Source organism: Anas platyrhynchos, chromosome 33, assembly GCF_047663525.1.
Source record: "Anas platyrhynchos isolate ZD024472 breed Pekin duck chromosome 33, IASCAAS_PekinDuck_T2T, whole genome shotgun sequence".
Taxonomy (NCBI): Eukaryota; Metazoa; Chordata; class Aves; order Anseriformes; family Anatidae; genus Anas; species Anas platyrhynchos.
Window position 1 is genome coordinate 5,564,663 of NC_092618.1, and position 14,348 is coordinate 5,579,010.

Genomic DNA, 14,348 nt, shown 5'->3' on the forward strand with positions numbered 1-14,348 from the left:
TTTTTAGAGAAGTATTGTTAACTTGTCCTTTCCTAGTCTCATCTGGTTTGTTCCTTTGTCATTAGGAAGAAGAGGTGCCAACGCTCCTTGTTATCACGGAGGAACAAGCTTTGTGTCCTTGTGCATTGGCCAAATTTTTTCCTTGGTTGTCTGCTTGCTCCTGATGTCAGCACAGGGAGAGGCTTTCTTGTTGGCCCCTTTGTACATCCTTTGCTAGGTGTATCATACTCTGTGCATTGATCTCTCTGATTGTGACCCTGTGTTCTGAAGTTCTTCCTTTTTTTTTTTTTTTTTTTTTCTCAGCTGGAGGATTGCAAGGTTGCAGAAGAGCCTGTGATTCTGCTGGATTGGTTTCTTGTTACACTTTGCTTTATATTGCCACAGTTGCACTTCTGCCTTAATAGGGTTTAAAAACCTGCTAGTTCTCCAGAGCTCCTTTGCCCTTCAACATTTCTCCTCTAGGACCTCACCTGCTGGTTCTCAGGGATCCTTGAGATCTGCTGTCTTGAACCTTCTTATTTTTGTTCTGCTTTTCCTTCCTGTCCCTTCCTGGGAATTGCGTACCCTGTCCTTTCATGATCACTGCCCCCAGTGTTTGCTCACCTTCGTGTTCTCTGCCAGGTATCGACATCAATCCCTGGAGTAAAGGATACTTTATACCTGTACTACGTTTTCCCACAAAGTCTCTTGAAAGACTTCATAATGCTAACCTTTGCTCATAGAAGAAAGCAAACATTTTAAAAGAGGGTCATTGGTTTCTTCTGGCCATGCTGGGAGTAGATTGCAAAATAAACTTTCATTTTAGAGCCCAGATTTTCAGGCTCTCATCCTAAGACCATCTGTACTCATGGTTTCACCCTGACAAAAGGCAAGAGGCACAAACTCAGACACTTCTGGTCATTTTAAAAGGATTTCCTTTATAAACAAGCTGTAGTTTCTTAACAGGGAGAGAACAACTCTAGTTTTGTAAAGAAGTAGTTGTAAATTCCCCTGGCATTTTCCACAGTTAGAATTAGCGGTGTTGAATGAACCTGTCCTGAAAATAAAGCAAAAGCTGCGTTACTGAAATCGTGCCCTGGCAACTGGGGGTGGGGATGCAGTGCCTCACCGAAGCACCCGCCTTTCTCACAGAGGTCTGATTGGGGCTGTGCTGGTGACGCTGCCAAATAACACTGGTAGATCAGAGATATGAGGAGTGCAAACCAGCCTTGATTGGTGGCAGTCCTTACTAGCTGGGGAAGAGCTGGAGTGAGCCGAGAGCTCGCCATCATCGCTTTGTCTTAGTGGGGTGCTGGGATGGCGATGGCTTGTCTCCAAAGGGTCAGGTGAATGTTCCTGACTCAAATTCTAACACAGTAAGAGCTTTCTAGTGTGTGTGTGGTTTTGGGTAGGACTTCTTTGTGTGCGGTGTTATTTTGGGATGGAAAGGAGTATCATGCTTAATGACCTGCTCAAGGCTTGAGTAGCTGGTGAGGCAGGGGATGCAGGGGTGACAGCCTGCAGGGGAGTGGGAAGGTGGCGGGGAAAGCCGGTCTCTGCTGGGGACTGCGAAACAGTCTCATCAGCCACAAACCCTTGCTTTGTGCCCTGGGAGAAAAGAAGCTGCTTCTTGCCAAATGAGCTTTGTAGACGTGACCCGGTATGTTTAATAAACAGAATGTGCTAAAAATTCAAGGGCTGTTAGACGCTAGTAATTAATAGTTGTCCAGTGTGCATTAAGAGCCTGTTGATCTTCTGCCAGCTTGCCCTATTAAATATATGGGGTACAAGCTATGTAGTTAAACAGGTAAGCGTTTTATAAATGCCTTTTTATAGTTGGCATTCCGAAAACTTTCCATGTTGGCAGCGTTTAAAAAAAAATGCAAAAAAGCTGTTTTTGCTTAAAGCAGCTTTGCGATGGTGAAGCGGTTTGAGAGTAGCATTTGAATCTTTGCTCTTGAAGCGGGCACAGCAGCATTTGGGCTAGGGTCTGTTCTTGTTGAGTGTGGAGCTAGAATTTGTGTTTTAGCACTGCTCAAGTGGAGCTGCAGCCAGTGGGAATCTTTTGATGGTCTTCAGTAGGCCATTTCCTTCTAAAAAAGCAGCCATTGCTTTCTGGAAAAAGTGCCCTTGTCTCTCTTTTCTCCTTTAGTTAAGTGCTGAATGTTATCTCCTAATGCCCTTGGAGATGGAAGGAGTGAGTGAGGCAGGTAACCTCAGTCCTCTCCATGGCTGACTTCCAGGGGTGATGAAAGCAGGAGAGAAAAGAGATCAGCTGGTTATAAGACTGAGTTTCAAGAAGATGCATTGCTTGATGTTTTCTTGTCCAGACCTATATTGATCTAATAACGCCATTTTGAAAGGCACGGCAAATATATACTACTACTCTTTGATTGCATTATTCAGTAAGCCACAGTAGAATTGGTAGGGGAGAAGTAGAAAAACTTTTGTAGTGTATTTTGGGGAGCAAACAGGAGAGGGCAGAGAGAACAAGGAGGTGAAAACACAAATTCTTTGGTTTTCTTAGTGCAGCCTTTAGACATCTTCCTACCCCTGTTTGATACTAATCTGAGTGCAGCAAGGTTAGTGGGAAGTTCCTCTCACCAGGGAGAGGTCCGTGCTCTTGTACAGGCTCTCCTTGGGTTGGAGTTGTCCAGGAATGAGCGTGTTGCTTTGTGGGGTTTCACTTGCTGGTCTGGATTAGGTTCTTGCAGATAACTTACAGGGGCTGAGTAATATCCTCCCATGGCAACGAATAAAGGAACAAGAAGTTTCAGGTATCTTCCAGGCACTTGAATGGTCGATTCACCTGAGTATGCTTTTTGCATTTTTGAGGAAAGCAAAATGTGGCTACAGTGAGTGGTCTTCTCTGCATAGGCAAGCTCGGCTTCCTATCCCAGTTCAACACAGCTGTCCCTCAGAGGGACGATCAGTGGTTTTTGTCCCTGCAGTCAGTTTGATTCCTAAATTAACACTTAATTTTTCCCTTTGGGTGTCAGAAACTGGGTGGCAGGTCTCAGAAGTGATGAGAAGCCCCTACTGAGTAAATCTGGGAGACTAACTGGATTCACCAGAGATGAATCTCTGGCATACTGCAGAATTCCCAGAACCTTCATGTGTTTTGAGTAGCCTGCTATCATCTGTTTTGTTACTAGTGTTAACCAAAGATTGGCTTAGAAGTAAATCCTTTCCTTCTTAGGGTAATAGTTTGCCTTTCCAGAATGGATCTATAAGAGTCTTAGGATCTTCCTTCTTAAGCGCTTTGTGTGGCTGTGGTCAGAAGAGGAGGTAGAGCTGGTTTTTCTTTCTTTAAAAAGAGGTCTTTCTGGCTGCAGAGCGTCATTTTAACGTCTTAAAAACCTTTTACCCATGATTCAAAATACGTATGCTAATGTTTATACTAGACTACAAGGTCCATTCTTTCTGGAGAGGACCAGAGTCTGGGAGGAGAGGGGTAGAAGACTGGTGTTCAAAGGTCACATCTGAGAGTTGTTGGAAGCAGGGTCTTGCAGATAATTTGCTCTTGTTTTTCAGAGTCCCCAGGGTGATGGATGGGTTTGTGCAAATTGCAATGAATAACTCAGTCTCTTTTTCCTTCAGACATCATACAAATCCAGTGGGCACAGAGTGGAGATGGAAGATGGACCGACCTGAAATGATCTTGCAGGAGGCTATTGAGAACCATCAGAATATGATTAAGCAGTTCCAAGGTAACCTTTCTTACTCCAGCCCATTAATGATACTTCGGGAAGATAATCAGCAGCACCACCCTCAAAGTTTAGAGCCTCTGCTCGAAGGAGCCAGGCCCACCTCACTGAGGAGCTTGTTCTTGTGGGGCTGGAACACAGTCTGTGGTTAGCATTGGAGAGAAACAGAACCTATTTGTTTTTTAAATGCCAACTTGAAGTGGAATTGAACTTGCTCTGGTGCTTGTCTCAGCATTCAGGCAGCATCACTGAGGTCTTAGCAAGGGAAAGTTTGACTCAAACGTTACTAAGAAGAATCACTTGCAATAGTTAACTGTGCACACAAAGCCCTGAATTTTGTGTGCCTGGCCATACACTGCTTTCTGGGTTCCTGCAGAGCTGTATTGGTGGTCTCTGTCTGTGGCTTGGTGTTCTCTCTGGTTCAGGAAGGCTCTAGCTGGTTTTACTTGGTGACAGGGTATATTTTAGATATGGATGCATGGTTCAGGGGGAGGTTATATGCAACTTATGCCAGTTCTCCGTCTTTTTTGCAGGAGTGGCAGGAGTAAAAGCAGATCGTTTTAAGGAAGCAATGACAGCAAAGCACTGCGCGCTGTCACTGGTGGGAGAGCCCATCATGTACCCGGAGATCAACCGCTTCCTGAAGCTCCTGCACCAGCACAATATCTCCAGCTTCGTGCACAGCCCTGGCACCCTCCAGTGCTGCTGACTGCTGCTGCTCCCCGGTGTCAATGCTGCTTCTTGCTCTCTCGCCAGGGATCTCCGCAGGGCAAATGACCATACTGGCTGCTGGAGACAGGTACCATCAGCAGTACTTCGTCTGCAGCAACGCCCTGGATGAAGTTATGAAGGCCCAAAACCTTGCAGTTACAAGTGAAGTGGTTGTCTCGCCCACCTGCTGGGAGCTGTGTGAGCAGGAACAGATCCAGACCAGGCTTCTTGGTGGCAAACGGGTTCTGAAGGTAGGTGGACGGGTTGGCCTCTAGAGCCTCTCTGAAGACCCGCACCTGAGAGGGAAGGAGGCAGGTGCTAGAAGGCTGAGGCGCTGGATGTGGAGAGAGTTGTAGCTGTAAGGGTTGGTAGAGAGCTGAAGCAGTTGCCCTTCCACCTCAGGGGTAGCTCTGGGTAGTGCTTGCTTGGTGTGACTGGCCGAGGGAAGCACAGGAAGGGTGTGGGCCCCACCAGCAATGTCCCCCGTGGGTCGCGCAGCTGTCCTGGAGAGCTGGGGCATGCTTGGGTGATGCCTGCGTGGCTCTGGTCCTTCTGAGGAGGCACTTCTGTCCCAGCTGAAAAGCCAGAGAGGTGGGCTTGCTGCACCAAGAGGTTCTGCCCTTCTCTGGAAAGTGAGAGTGGAGGGGCAGGCTGTGTCTCCCAGGGTTCCTTGGGGAGGCCAGTGGCCGTACTTTTGTTCTGCGTGTCTGCAGGTTCAGAGGATGGAGCACATGTCTGGATCAGAACGCCAAGATGCTGCAGGCCAGTTTGACCAACACGCGAAGATGCGGCGTTTGGAAAGGATAAGTGAGTCCCTGCTTCACCATGTTCTGAGACTGGCTGGAAAAATGGGGCCTGCCTGCTTCAGAGTTCCAGGGAGGAACTCCCCCTGCCCTCTTCCACCTTTCAGTCAGCGTTCGTGCCTTTGTCCCTCCTGCGCTTCAGCTGAGGCTGTCGCTGCCATCCCCTCCTTCCACGGCACGGCTCTGGCCAAGCAGCTGCAGAGGGGAGCAGGAGGAAACGCCAAAGAATCTTTGCTCTGCTTTGCCCAGTGCCAGCCCCGTCTTTCAACTCCCTTCTAGTCCCATCCTGCCAGTGAAGGCCTGCATTTGCTTCCCTTAGGGCACCAAAGGCCACCTTTTCTCGTGTCCAATGATCCTAAAGCGGCAACAAAGATGCAGAAGTACATACCAGAAGCTGCTCTCAGGAAGGTAAGGCCACTGCTGCTGGAGGCTTCATTTTGGGAGGGCAGAAGAAGGTGTGCGTTGCATGGGTGGAGCTCTCGTGAAAACAGGCAAATGGAAGAAAAAGCACCCTGGGGAGGGAACCCAGGGGACCTGATGCCAGGCTTAGTGGTGCCGCATGTGCCAGGCAACTGCCCATTTCGTGCTGCTCCTCAAAGAGGCACGGGTGGTGGGAGGTGGACTTGCCTCTGTCTTTTCCATGACTCTTGCTCTGGACGTGCTGTGGGCACGAGGCGAGGACAAGGGGGCGAGTCTGCTCAAGTCCCTGGGACGTGCCAGAGGGTCGCCCCTCGCATCCGTACTTGCCACAAGATGGAGTGTTGCTGGAACATTCCCCTCTGTCGTTTGTGCTATGACTCTGCTATGACCTGCCTGCCGCAGGCTGGCCTGCGATTGGCACCGAGCAGAGGACTTACCCTTCCTCCAGTAGTACCTGGTATTGCCAACATGCCCGATCTCCCTTGGTACGTGGCACGGGCCCAGAGGAACCGCCGGGAGAACAGGCTGGCAAAGCTGTCGTGCTCTTCACTTCCAGCTGGACGTGGATATGCCGCTGCACCTGTGGTCTGAGCTACGGCCAGTCACCAGCCTCTTTATCCAGCTGCAGCTTTCTGCAAATGCCGACATACTGGATCTTCAGAGGAGCCTCTGTGATGCCACCAGGATGATTTCAACAATCATCAGTCCTCACAAGGGCGAAATCAACAAAAGCCTTCTGTTTGATAAGGTGAGTGTGGGGGAGCAATCCCACCCCCCGAGGGTGGCCTATGTCTGTGTAGTGGAGAGGGACTGAGGAGCAGCTCTGCCTTGCTGGTGGGATCAGTCCTCTGTGGCTTTGTGTTGACCTGCAGCTGTACTGGTCTCCCTGGCGACTGCAATGGAACGGCATTAGCTGCTGGCCATAGGCACTGTAACCAGATGTGTTGCATCTGTCCTCTGCAGGGCTGCACATTCCTCTGTGTGTTCGGAATGTCTGGAGCAAAGCTGCATCACGAGAGCACCCATGCCTTGGACAGCGCTCTTCAGATCTTCAGCACGTGCTCCACGTCGTTGAGGAATCTTGAGTGAGTGTGTGGCGGTGTTGCAGGGCATGCGTGATGCCTGGGACAGCACAAGGGGGCTGACCAGCAAGAGACGTGGCCTCCTGGCTTGGCCTCCTTTGTCCCTGGCAGGACTGAGGCAGCACCCTGAGAAGCAGCAGGTGGCCCCTGGGCTTAGCTCACGGCAGCCAGGCGCAGTCCCTCCAAGCAGAGCCTGCCAGGAACAGGGCTCGGGCCTAATCTCAAAGTCGCTGGCATTGTAGGTGCTCTGTGGGTAGCACCTGCTTTCCTCCACTAGTGAGAGGGGCTGTGGCCTGCTGCAGGTCGCAGCCATTGGGCCTCAGGGGAAGGGTCCAAGCCATCTTGCGTGCACCCTCCCCACGTCCCTTGTGGGTGGGCTGTGTGGTGCCCTGAGCTCTCCAAGTCCCCAAGGCACGCACCGGCTGTGGTGCCCCTGGTTGGTGCCAAGGGGAGACATGGGAAGTGGCAGAGCGGGACGAGCAGGACTGCGCCTGGGGCACCACTGAATTTGCGCTTCTCTCCCTGTGTGCCAGGGCAATGTCTATTGGGGTCACCAGCGGGACGATGTTCTGCGGCCTCTGTGGCCATCCGGAGAGGGCTGAACATACAGGTACCGCACCTTAGTCTGAAGAGTGGGAGGCTGGCGTGGGTGTGCTTAAGCATGTCAGTCATGAAGAGATGGGAAGGCTGGGGCAAGCACATATGCTACAGCCTGCCGAGAGCGGCCCAGATGTCACGGGTCTCCACCTGAGGTGGGAGAATGGCCTCAGAGACTTGCGGTTCCCGCTGGGTCCGCTTGCCGTGCTGCGGGGTTGACCTGTGCCTGAGGGTGTAGTCCCAAAGCTGGGAAAGAAACAAGGAAACCTTGAAGAATATAGAGAGGCCTGTAGCTTGTGTAGTATTTCTATAGCTTGTAGTCTTTTAGGTGAGAGAATAAGGGAACAGAGAGACAGGTAGCCTTGAGCTAGCAGAAGCAAGGGAGATAAGGGACAAAAGGTGAAAACAAGGAGGAGAACAATAGCTCCAGACTAATCTGTAGTAACCTTTTGCTCATTAAGGGTCGTAAACGTATTAAAAATCGTACCCATCAAAATGCTAACGTATGCTAATGTGGGATTTGGTGTGTCCCTGCTTCCCCAGCCCCCACTCTTTCTCTGTAATGTGCAAACTCAGGAGACATAAGTTAGGTGAGCTGTAATAGCCAATCAAAAGTACCCAAAGAGATAACTTTCACAAGTTTGCTGTGTATAAGTAACAGTGATTCAAGTCAGAGGTGTGCTGGCTTTGCGGAAGATCGCCAAGCACCTGACTCTGCAGAGTTATATAATAAATTATTTTATTATATAATATATATATATTTATATAATGAATTACTTAATTAAAAGATCTTCACTCTGTGTGCTCATTGGTGCAGTGCACTAGGCATGCACCTATGGACAACAAGGGGAAGTAGCCCTTGGCCTTGAAGGGTGGGGCAAGGCTGCTTTCCTAACCATGTCAATGTGTTCTCTCTCCATGGCAGTGATTGGCCATAAGGCGAATTTGGGTGCCCGCTTGATGGTGCACTACCCCAGGCTGGTGTCCTGTGATGAAGACACCTACAAGGCTTCTTGCCTGCCCAGTTACCTCTTCAAGGAGTTGCCGAAAACAGCGTTGAAAGGTGTTACAGATCCCGGCCCTGTCTATCAATATGTGGGGATCACTGACAAGTGGTGAGTGTCTTCCGAGCCATCTGGATGGGGCCACAAGGGAAGCCAAGGGTGCAACCTTGACCGGTAAAGAGGAGCTGTGCAGCAAGAGACCAGCCTGGCCTCCCACAGAAATCCCTTCCCTGTGGCCAAGAAGATCCAAAGGCCTGGCATGGGTCTGCTTTGTGCCTTTCTGCCCTTGTGTCTCCTGCTGCTAAGAGAGCTGCGAGTGACGCCAGTGGGGTGCGGAAGGTTGTCCTGGCTTTGGAGACACACGCTAGCCATGCAGGCTTTTTCCAAGCGGCTTTCCGCTGGGTTCCCTGCCCTGTGTTTGCTTCACTATGTGCAAGGCTAAGGCAGAGGTCATTCTGTTGCAGGGAGGATTTTTTTTCCCAGCTCCTTCTGGGCAGGAAGCTTTGGGTCAGTCATGTCGCCTTGGGGAAAGGTGGGCCACTGGGCCACTCTTCCTCCTGTCTGCCTGCTCAGTTCTCAGCTGTCCCTCCGGGCCAGGGTTGGAGGACCTTTTGGATGTTAACGTTGCTGTCTCTTGAAAGCTATCAAAAGACTTGAGCCAAAGGTGCCAGGTGCTTGTTGTCCTGAGCCACTAAGTGACACAGGTCCTCCTTTCCAAGAGGCTTCTTTTGCTTGTCCAGGGTGGCAAAGCAGTCTACCTAGCCAACAGCACACCCTGGCTTCTTTGCCCCATCTGGGCTTTCTTTGGTTTTGGCCTCTGGCAAGGGACTCCCAACACCTTCTGCTGTCCCGCCATGGCTGCTGGCCTTCTTTGTGCTTGAAGCTGTCCTGGCATGTCCACTTGAATGTTGGCCGGGGAGCATGCTCTGGACAGCATGCTGCTGGAAAGAAAAGCAGTTACCTGCGGAGGGTCTCCTCCCCTAACACAGCAGGCTCTATATTCCCTGGCTTCTGACCAACTAAGTGAAACTCATGTTTTGTCTTCTCCCGCTTCTAGCATCTTTGACACGGATCGTACCAAGAGGAGGTCGGACTGTGGCCCCTTGCTGGGTAGGTAGAGAAGTCCTCGCTCTTCAGAACCCCAGCTGCTTCCCTTTGCCCAAAGCGGTGTGCCTTGCTGGAGGTTAACCCCGGTAGGCAGCTGAGCCCCACACAGCCCCCTCCCTCCCTTCCTCCCTCCTCTAGCCTGCTGGCTAGTGGGGCAGCATGAGAAACTGCAGAGGCCTTGACACTGTGCCAGCACTGCTCGGCAAGAGTTCAGTGTGTTCTCGGCGTTCCTTTGGTGGCAAGTCCACCACATCACAGCACACTCCAAGCTCCTGTGAAGACAAGGAGCTGTATCGCAGCCAAAACCACAACAGGCCCAAAGACACCACCTTAGCTACAGGGTGCTGGCAAGAGCTCTGGGGCTCAGGGTGCAGTGAGATGTTTGGCATGCCTTTTGGGCGCAGCTGCCTGCAGTGTCTCCAAGTGTGCCCTCCAGTCTTGGGCTGGATCAGTGTGGGGAGCTGCGTCCAGCTGGCTGAATCTCGTTGCCTGTGTGAGGAGAAGCGGAGGGGAAAGAGCTCCTACAAGCTGCGCCGTGTGGCCAGCGGGCAGGCGGCTCTGTTAGAGCTCTAAGGAAGGCAGTGGTGCCAAAGCTGAGCTGAGGGGCTTGGAAGGAGGCCTGGGTGTAGGCAGGCTTGCTGACGTGGTGGAGGGAAGCCGCCGTGCCAGCAAAAGGGAATGCTGCCCTGCTTTTCAGTATGCTGCAACAGCTTGTTTCCTGGTTGGTCTTCACAGGTCGGGAGGTGGAGATTGACCTCTTTGAACGCAGCTTGAAGGCCTACGAGACTTTGGGACAGCCGCGCATCCTGGCGTACGCAGGCATTCTGGGCTCTGGAAAGAGCCGCTTACTTACTGAGCTGGCCTTTCTGGGCCACGCCGCTGGGCACAGGTAAGTGGGTTTTTTGAGACCCTTCCCATGCCCGTCCCCTGACGTTCGTGGAAGACTGCGATGCCTCTGCCCTGTGCCTGGCCCTCCGCCCCCACCCCCGGGACTGTGCACCCTGCGTTCCTTTGCAGTAAGAACCCGGCAGCGTGCATCTCTAACTCTCCTGTCTTGGCAGGCGTGGGCTACTGGGGGCCTTTTCTGCAGCTCAAGTGCCTTTTGCTTTTGCACCGCAGGGTTGTCACCATGGAACTGACCGAGGCCAACATGAGGCAGCCCTTCTCTGCAATCCGTATGCTGGTGGCCAGGGCCCTGGGACTGCAGGCAGGTGAAACGTGCGAGGACTGGCAGCGCACCCTGCAGGCCAAGCTCCAAGGGGTGATAGAAGAGAGCAGATACTGCCTCCTCAACAACATTTTCCTCGTCAAGGTGAGAGTGAGAGGGAGGCCTCCTGAGGTAGTCTGGTGGTTGTTTGGGTGTTCTGCTGGGCTGGGAGTTGCAGTGCTCATAGCACCCCGTTCTGATTCCTGGGTCCAGGGAGGCTCCTTGTCTGTGGTGACTTCATGTCCTGTGCATGTGCCAGGTGTCTTGGTCAGCACCCTGGAAAGGCCAGTGAAGAGAGGCTTGCGCTGACCTCATGCAAAAGCAGAGGCGCTTTGCTCTGCCATCTAGCTTGGTGGATAGGCATGCCTGGTCCCAGGATGATGTTTCTTTCTGACTCTGCTTTCCTGTCCAGTTTGCCATCTCAGACCAGGTTCGCCAGATGTGTGACCTTCAAATGAAAAGGGAGTTGCAGAAGACTTGTAGGAAAGTGCTACAGAAGGTGAGCGTTCCTCCTTCTGCCTGGGTCAGGGAAAGAAAACAACCCTGCCCGCTGCAGGCTCCACATCAGAACAGCCTGAGTGGGCAGCAGGACGATGTGCCAGGGTCACCGCCCTTCGGGGCCCAGGAGCCCCTCCTTCCAGAAGCCCCTCTCACGCCCTCCCCATATGCCTCGTCGTAGCTCGCCTCCTGTTAAGTTGGAGGCTATGTGCCCTGGAGAAGGATTGACGCCTTCTGCATTCCTTCGCCCAAGCTCCCTTCTTCAGAAGGGCAAGTGATGTTCGAGGAGGCCTTAAAGTCTCGCGGAAATGAAAAGCCAGTAAGCTTCTGAAGAGGGAAGCAGCTGGGGAGAGACTTCTGAGTATTCTCCGTCTCCGGAGAGAGGCTACATCTCCTCCCTTAGAGGGTGCTTGAGAATCCGCCAGACTCCACGCAGAACCATCTGCTTTTTTCAGACCCTTGGAGGAGAATTTGGCATATTTGTCATCGACAACGCCCACTTCATCGACCCTGCCTCCTGGACTGTCATGTGGCCCGTGCTCCAAAGCGTCACGCTCTTTATGGTGATGAGCTTAGCTCCTGGCCACGAGAGAACAGAGAGCTTTTTCAAAGCTGCAGCAGACAGCACAACGTCCCAGAGAATCAGCTGTCTTCATCTGGAAGAGCTGAAACCTGCAGCTGTGGTGCAGAAAGTCTGCCAGGACCTTGGAGTGGTCAGCATCTCCAGGGATCTAGCAAGGTATGTTGCAGGCCACGGAGCTCTTCCGGAGGGGTTGGACCTATGCTGCCACGGAAGGAAGTCGCCCCGCAGGAAAGGAAGCACGGGGCCTTCTGGCAGCATCCTTGACTCCAGCAAGGACCTGGGTTTCTCCTTAAGAACCACCACAGCAGGTGTGAGCTAAGAATAGGCAGCTCCCAGGACGCAGCACGTGGGCAGTGACAGCCCTTTGCTGTTGCAGAGGAGGGAGGGCAAGGCAGGGAGGAAAAGGGAGAGAAGAGGAGAGAGGAGAGCAGAGGGAGATGGGTACCCAAGCCTCAGCGTGGCTGAGGTGTCAAAAAGGCTCTGCCCAATGTAGCCAGGCTGCAGTAGGGATTCCCAGGAGCAGGGGGTCCAGCCAGCTGCCAGAGCAGATCTGGGCTCCTGAGGACAGGGAAGATCAGGCTTGCTGTGTTGTGCTTTGGACATTGCCCACGACCATTTCCCCACAGACTCCAGCAAACAGTGTAGGGTCAGGGGTCCCAAACGCCCAAGCCAGTGGGAGGACCGCCCCCTTCTGAAGTGAGCCGTAGCTGTGACAAAGAGGCTGGTTACCCTGTGAGGCCTGAGTGACTCGCCACTCGCCCATCAGAACTGTGTTGCACCATACTTCCCTGGTGTTGGTCACTGCTGGGTCTGCTCCTGCCCAGGTTCCTGATCCAAAGAAGCTCTGGCATCCCATATTACTGTGAGGAACTGCTGCACTGCCTGCGTCGCAACAACATGCTCTTGTTCAGCACTGGGAGGCAGGACAAAAAAGCAGAGGGCAACTGGGAGGACTTGATCGGTAAGCACTCTTGTTGCGGACTGGCTAGATGCTGTTGCACGTCACCCACCCCCCCCCACACACACACACATGACCGTGTCCTGTGGCTTTCCAGTGACTCTGGGCAGAGTCCGATCTGGCAGCAGGACAGAACTTGATCTGGCTGAGGTGTGGGCTCCTGCACACCTTGCTGTCACCTTGGCAAGCCACCAGCTCCCTCGAGAAGAAAGCCCTTCTGCTGGAGAGGGTCAGACCTGGGAAAGCGTAATCCAAAACCAGAAATGCCTGCAAAGGCGCTGGGAACTGAGGAGCTTGGCAGTAACGCAAGAGCACTAATTGTAAGAGCAATGTCAAGCAGAGTGCTGTTGCCCTGGGGACAGCCTGCATGGGCTTTGCCTTTTGGATTATCACTGGCAATTTCCCTGGCTGTGGGAGGGAGCGCTGTCAAAGGTAGCAACCGCTGTGTTCTGTTGCGGGATATTCATTCAGTACAGCTGGGCAGCAGGTCCGAAGGCAGAAAAAGAGTTGCAAGGGCAATGCAGACAAAACCATTGCAGTGGAAACCGGTTTGCCCTGCTCACTGACCGCATTCGGTGCGGGCCATGAAGTGCACCCAACCGTGACAGGTTGGACTTGCCCCACCTTGTTCATGCTCTCTCTCTCTCTTCCCAGCTTCTGCAGTCGAGGCTTCACTCATTGTCTCAGCCACCTCAAGCTCCAGTGCTGGGAATAACAGTGGCAGAGTCTGCACCATCAGAGCAGACGTCAGCCTGGAGACCACCGTGCTGCCGGCCGCCTTGAAAGGTGAGGGGCTGAGTTCGCGGCTGTGCTGGGGTCCTTTCCTGGGGTGCACGTGAGAGAGGGGATGGGCATCGGCATGCTGCAGAAGCACCCTCTCAGCCTGGGGGGCCCTGCCAGGAAGGCGACTCTGGTCTGAGCAGACAGAGCCCTGTGCTTAAGGGCACAGATGTCCCCCTCCGGGCTGTGGGCCAGCTGTGAGGCCCACAGCAGTTGTGGGGAGCTCCAAGTCCAGCTCTGAGGTGCTGAAAGCGCTCTCTGCTCTCTGTGTGCGCTGCTGGGCATCAGCCTAGTTCAGCTCTGGCAGGTCGCATCACGGGTCGCATGTACCCGCAGGATCGTGCCCTCCCCATCGTTGGTGGAGGAGCTCTTATCCCTGGGCCTTGTGGCCTGTGGTTGCAAGAGGAGTGGAGCCATCTTGAAGACATTCCCCTGGGCTCCAATTGCCCAGCAGGTGCCATCTTGAGGAAGAGAGGCCAAAGTCTATCCTGTTTCCTGTGATGGAACTGTCCAGCCTCTCCAAGCTCAGGCTCCAGGACACAAAAGAGAGAGACGTTTTGCTTCTTCTTGACAGAGATTGCACTGGCTGAGCTGGACCGGATCACGCTGCAGAAGCAGATGGTTTTGAAGTTTGCAGCCATCATAGGGCCAGTGTTTACCACCCAGCTGCTGGCTCACATCCTTCCCACTTGTACCAGGCAGCACATGAATTATTGGTTGGACGGGCTGGTGAGCGACAACATCCTTAAGTGGCTGAAGGACACAGGGGTGCCCAGAGACATCCAAGATGCTCGAGAGGGGCCGGCCACCTCTCAGCAGGCAGGGAGCGGTAAGTGGTGGCAGTAAGGTAGACCCAGGAGCGCTGTAGCTGAAGGAGGCCTTCCCCCACCAGCTTTGTGCAGAGGGAAATTC

General features: G+C 53.0%; 1 pseudogene; it reads left to right on the plus strand.

Annotated features, from left to right (window-relative positions):
- The window catches only part of LOC139998615 (adenylate cyclase type 10-like), a 42,882-nt pseudogene that overhangs the window by 20,531 nt on the left and 8,003 nt on the right, over nt 1-14,348 (plus strand).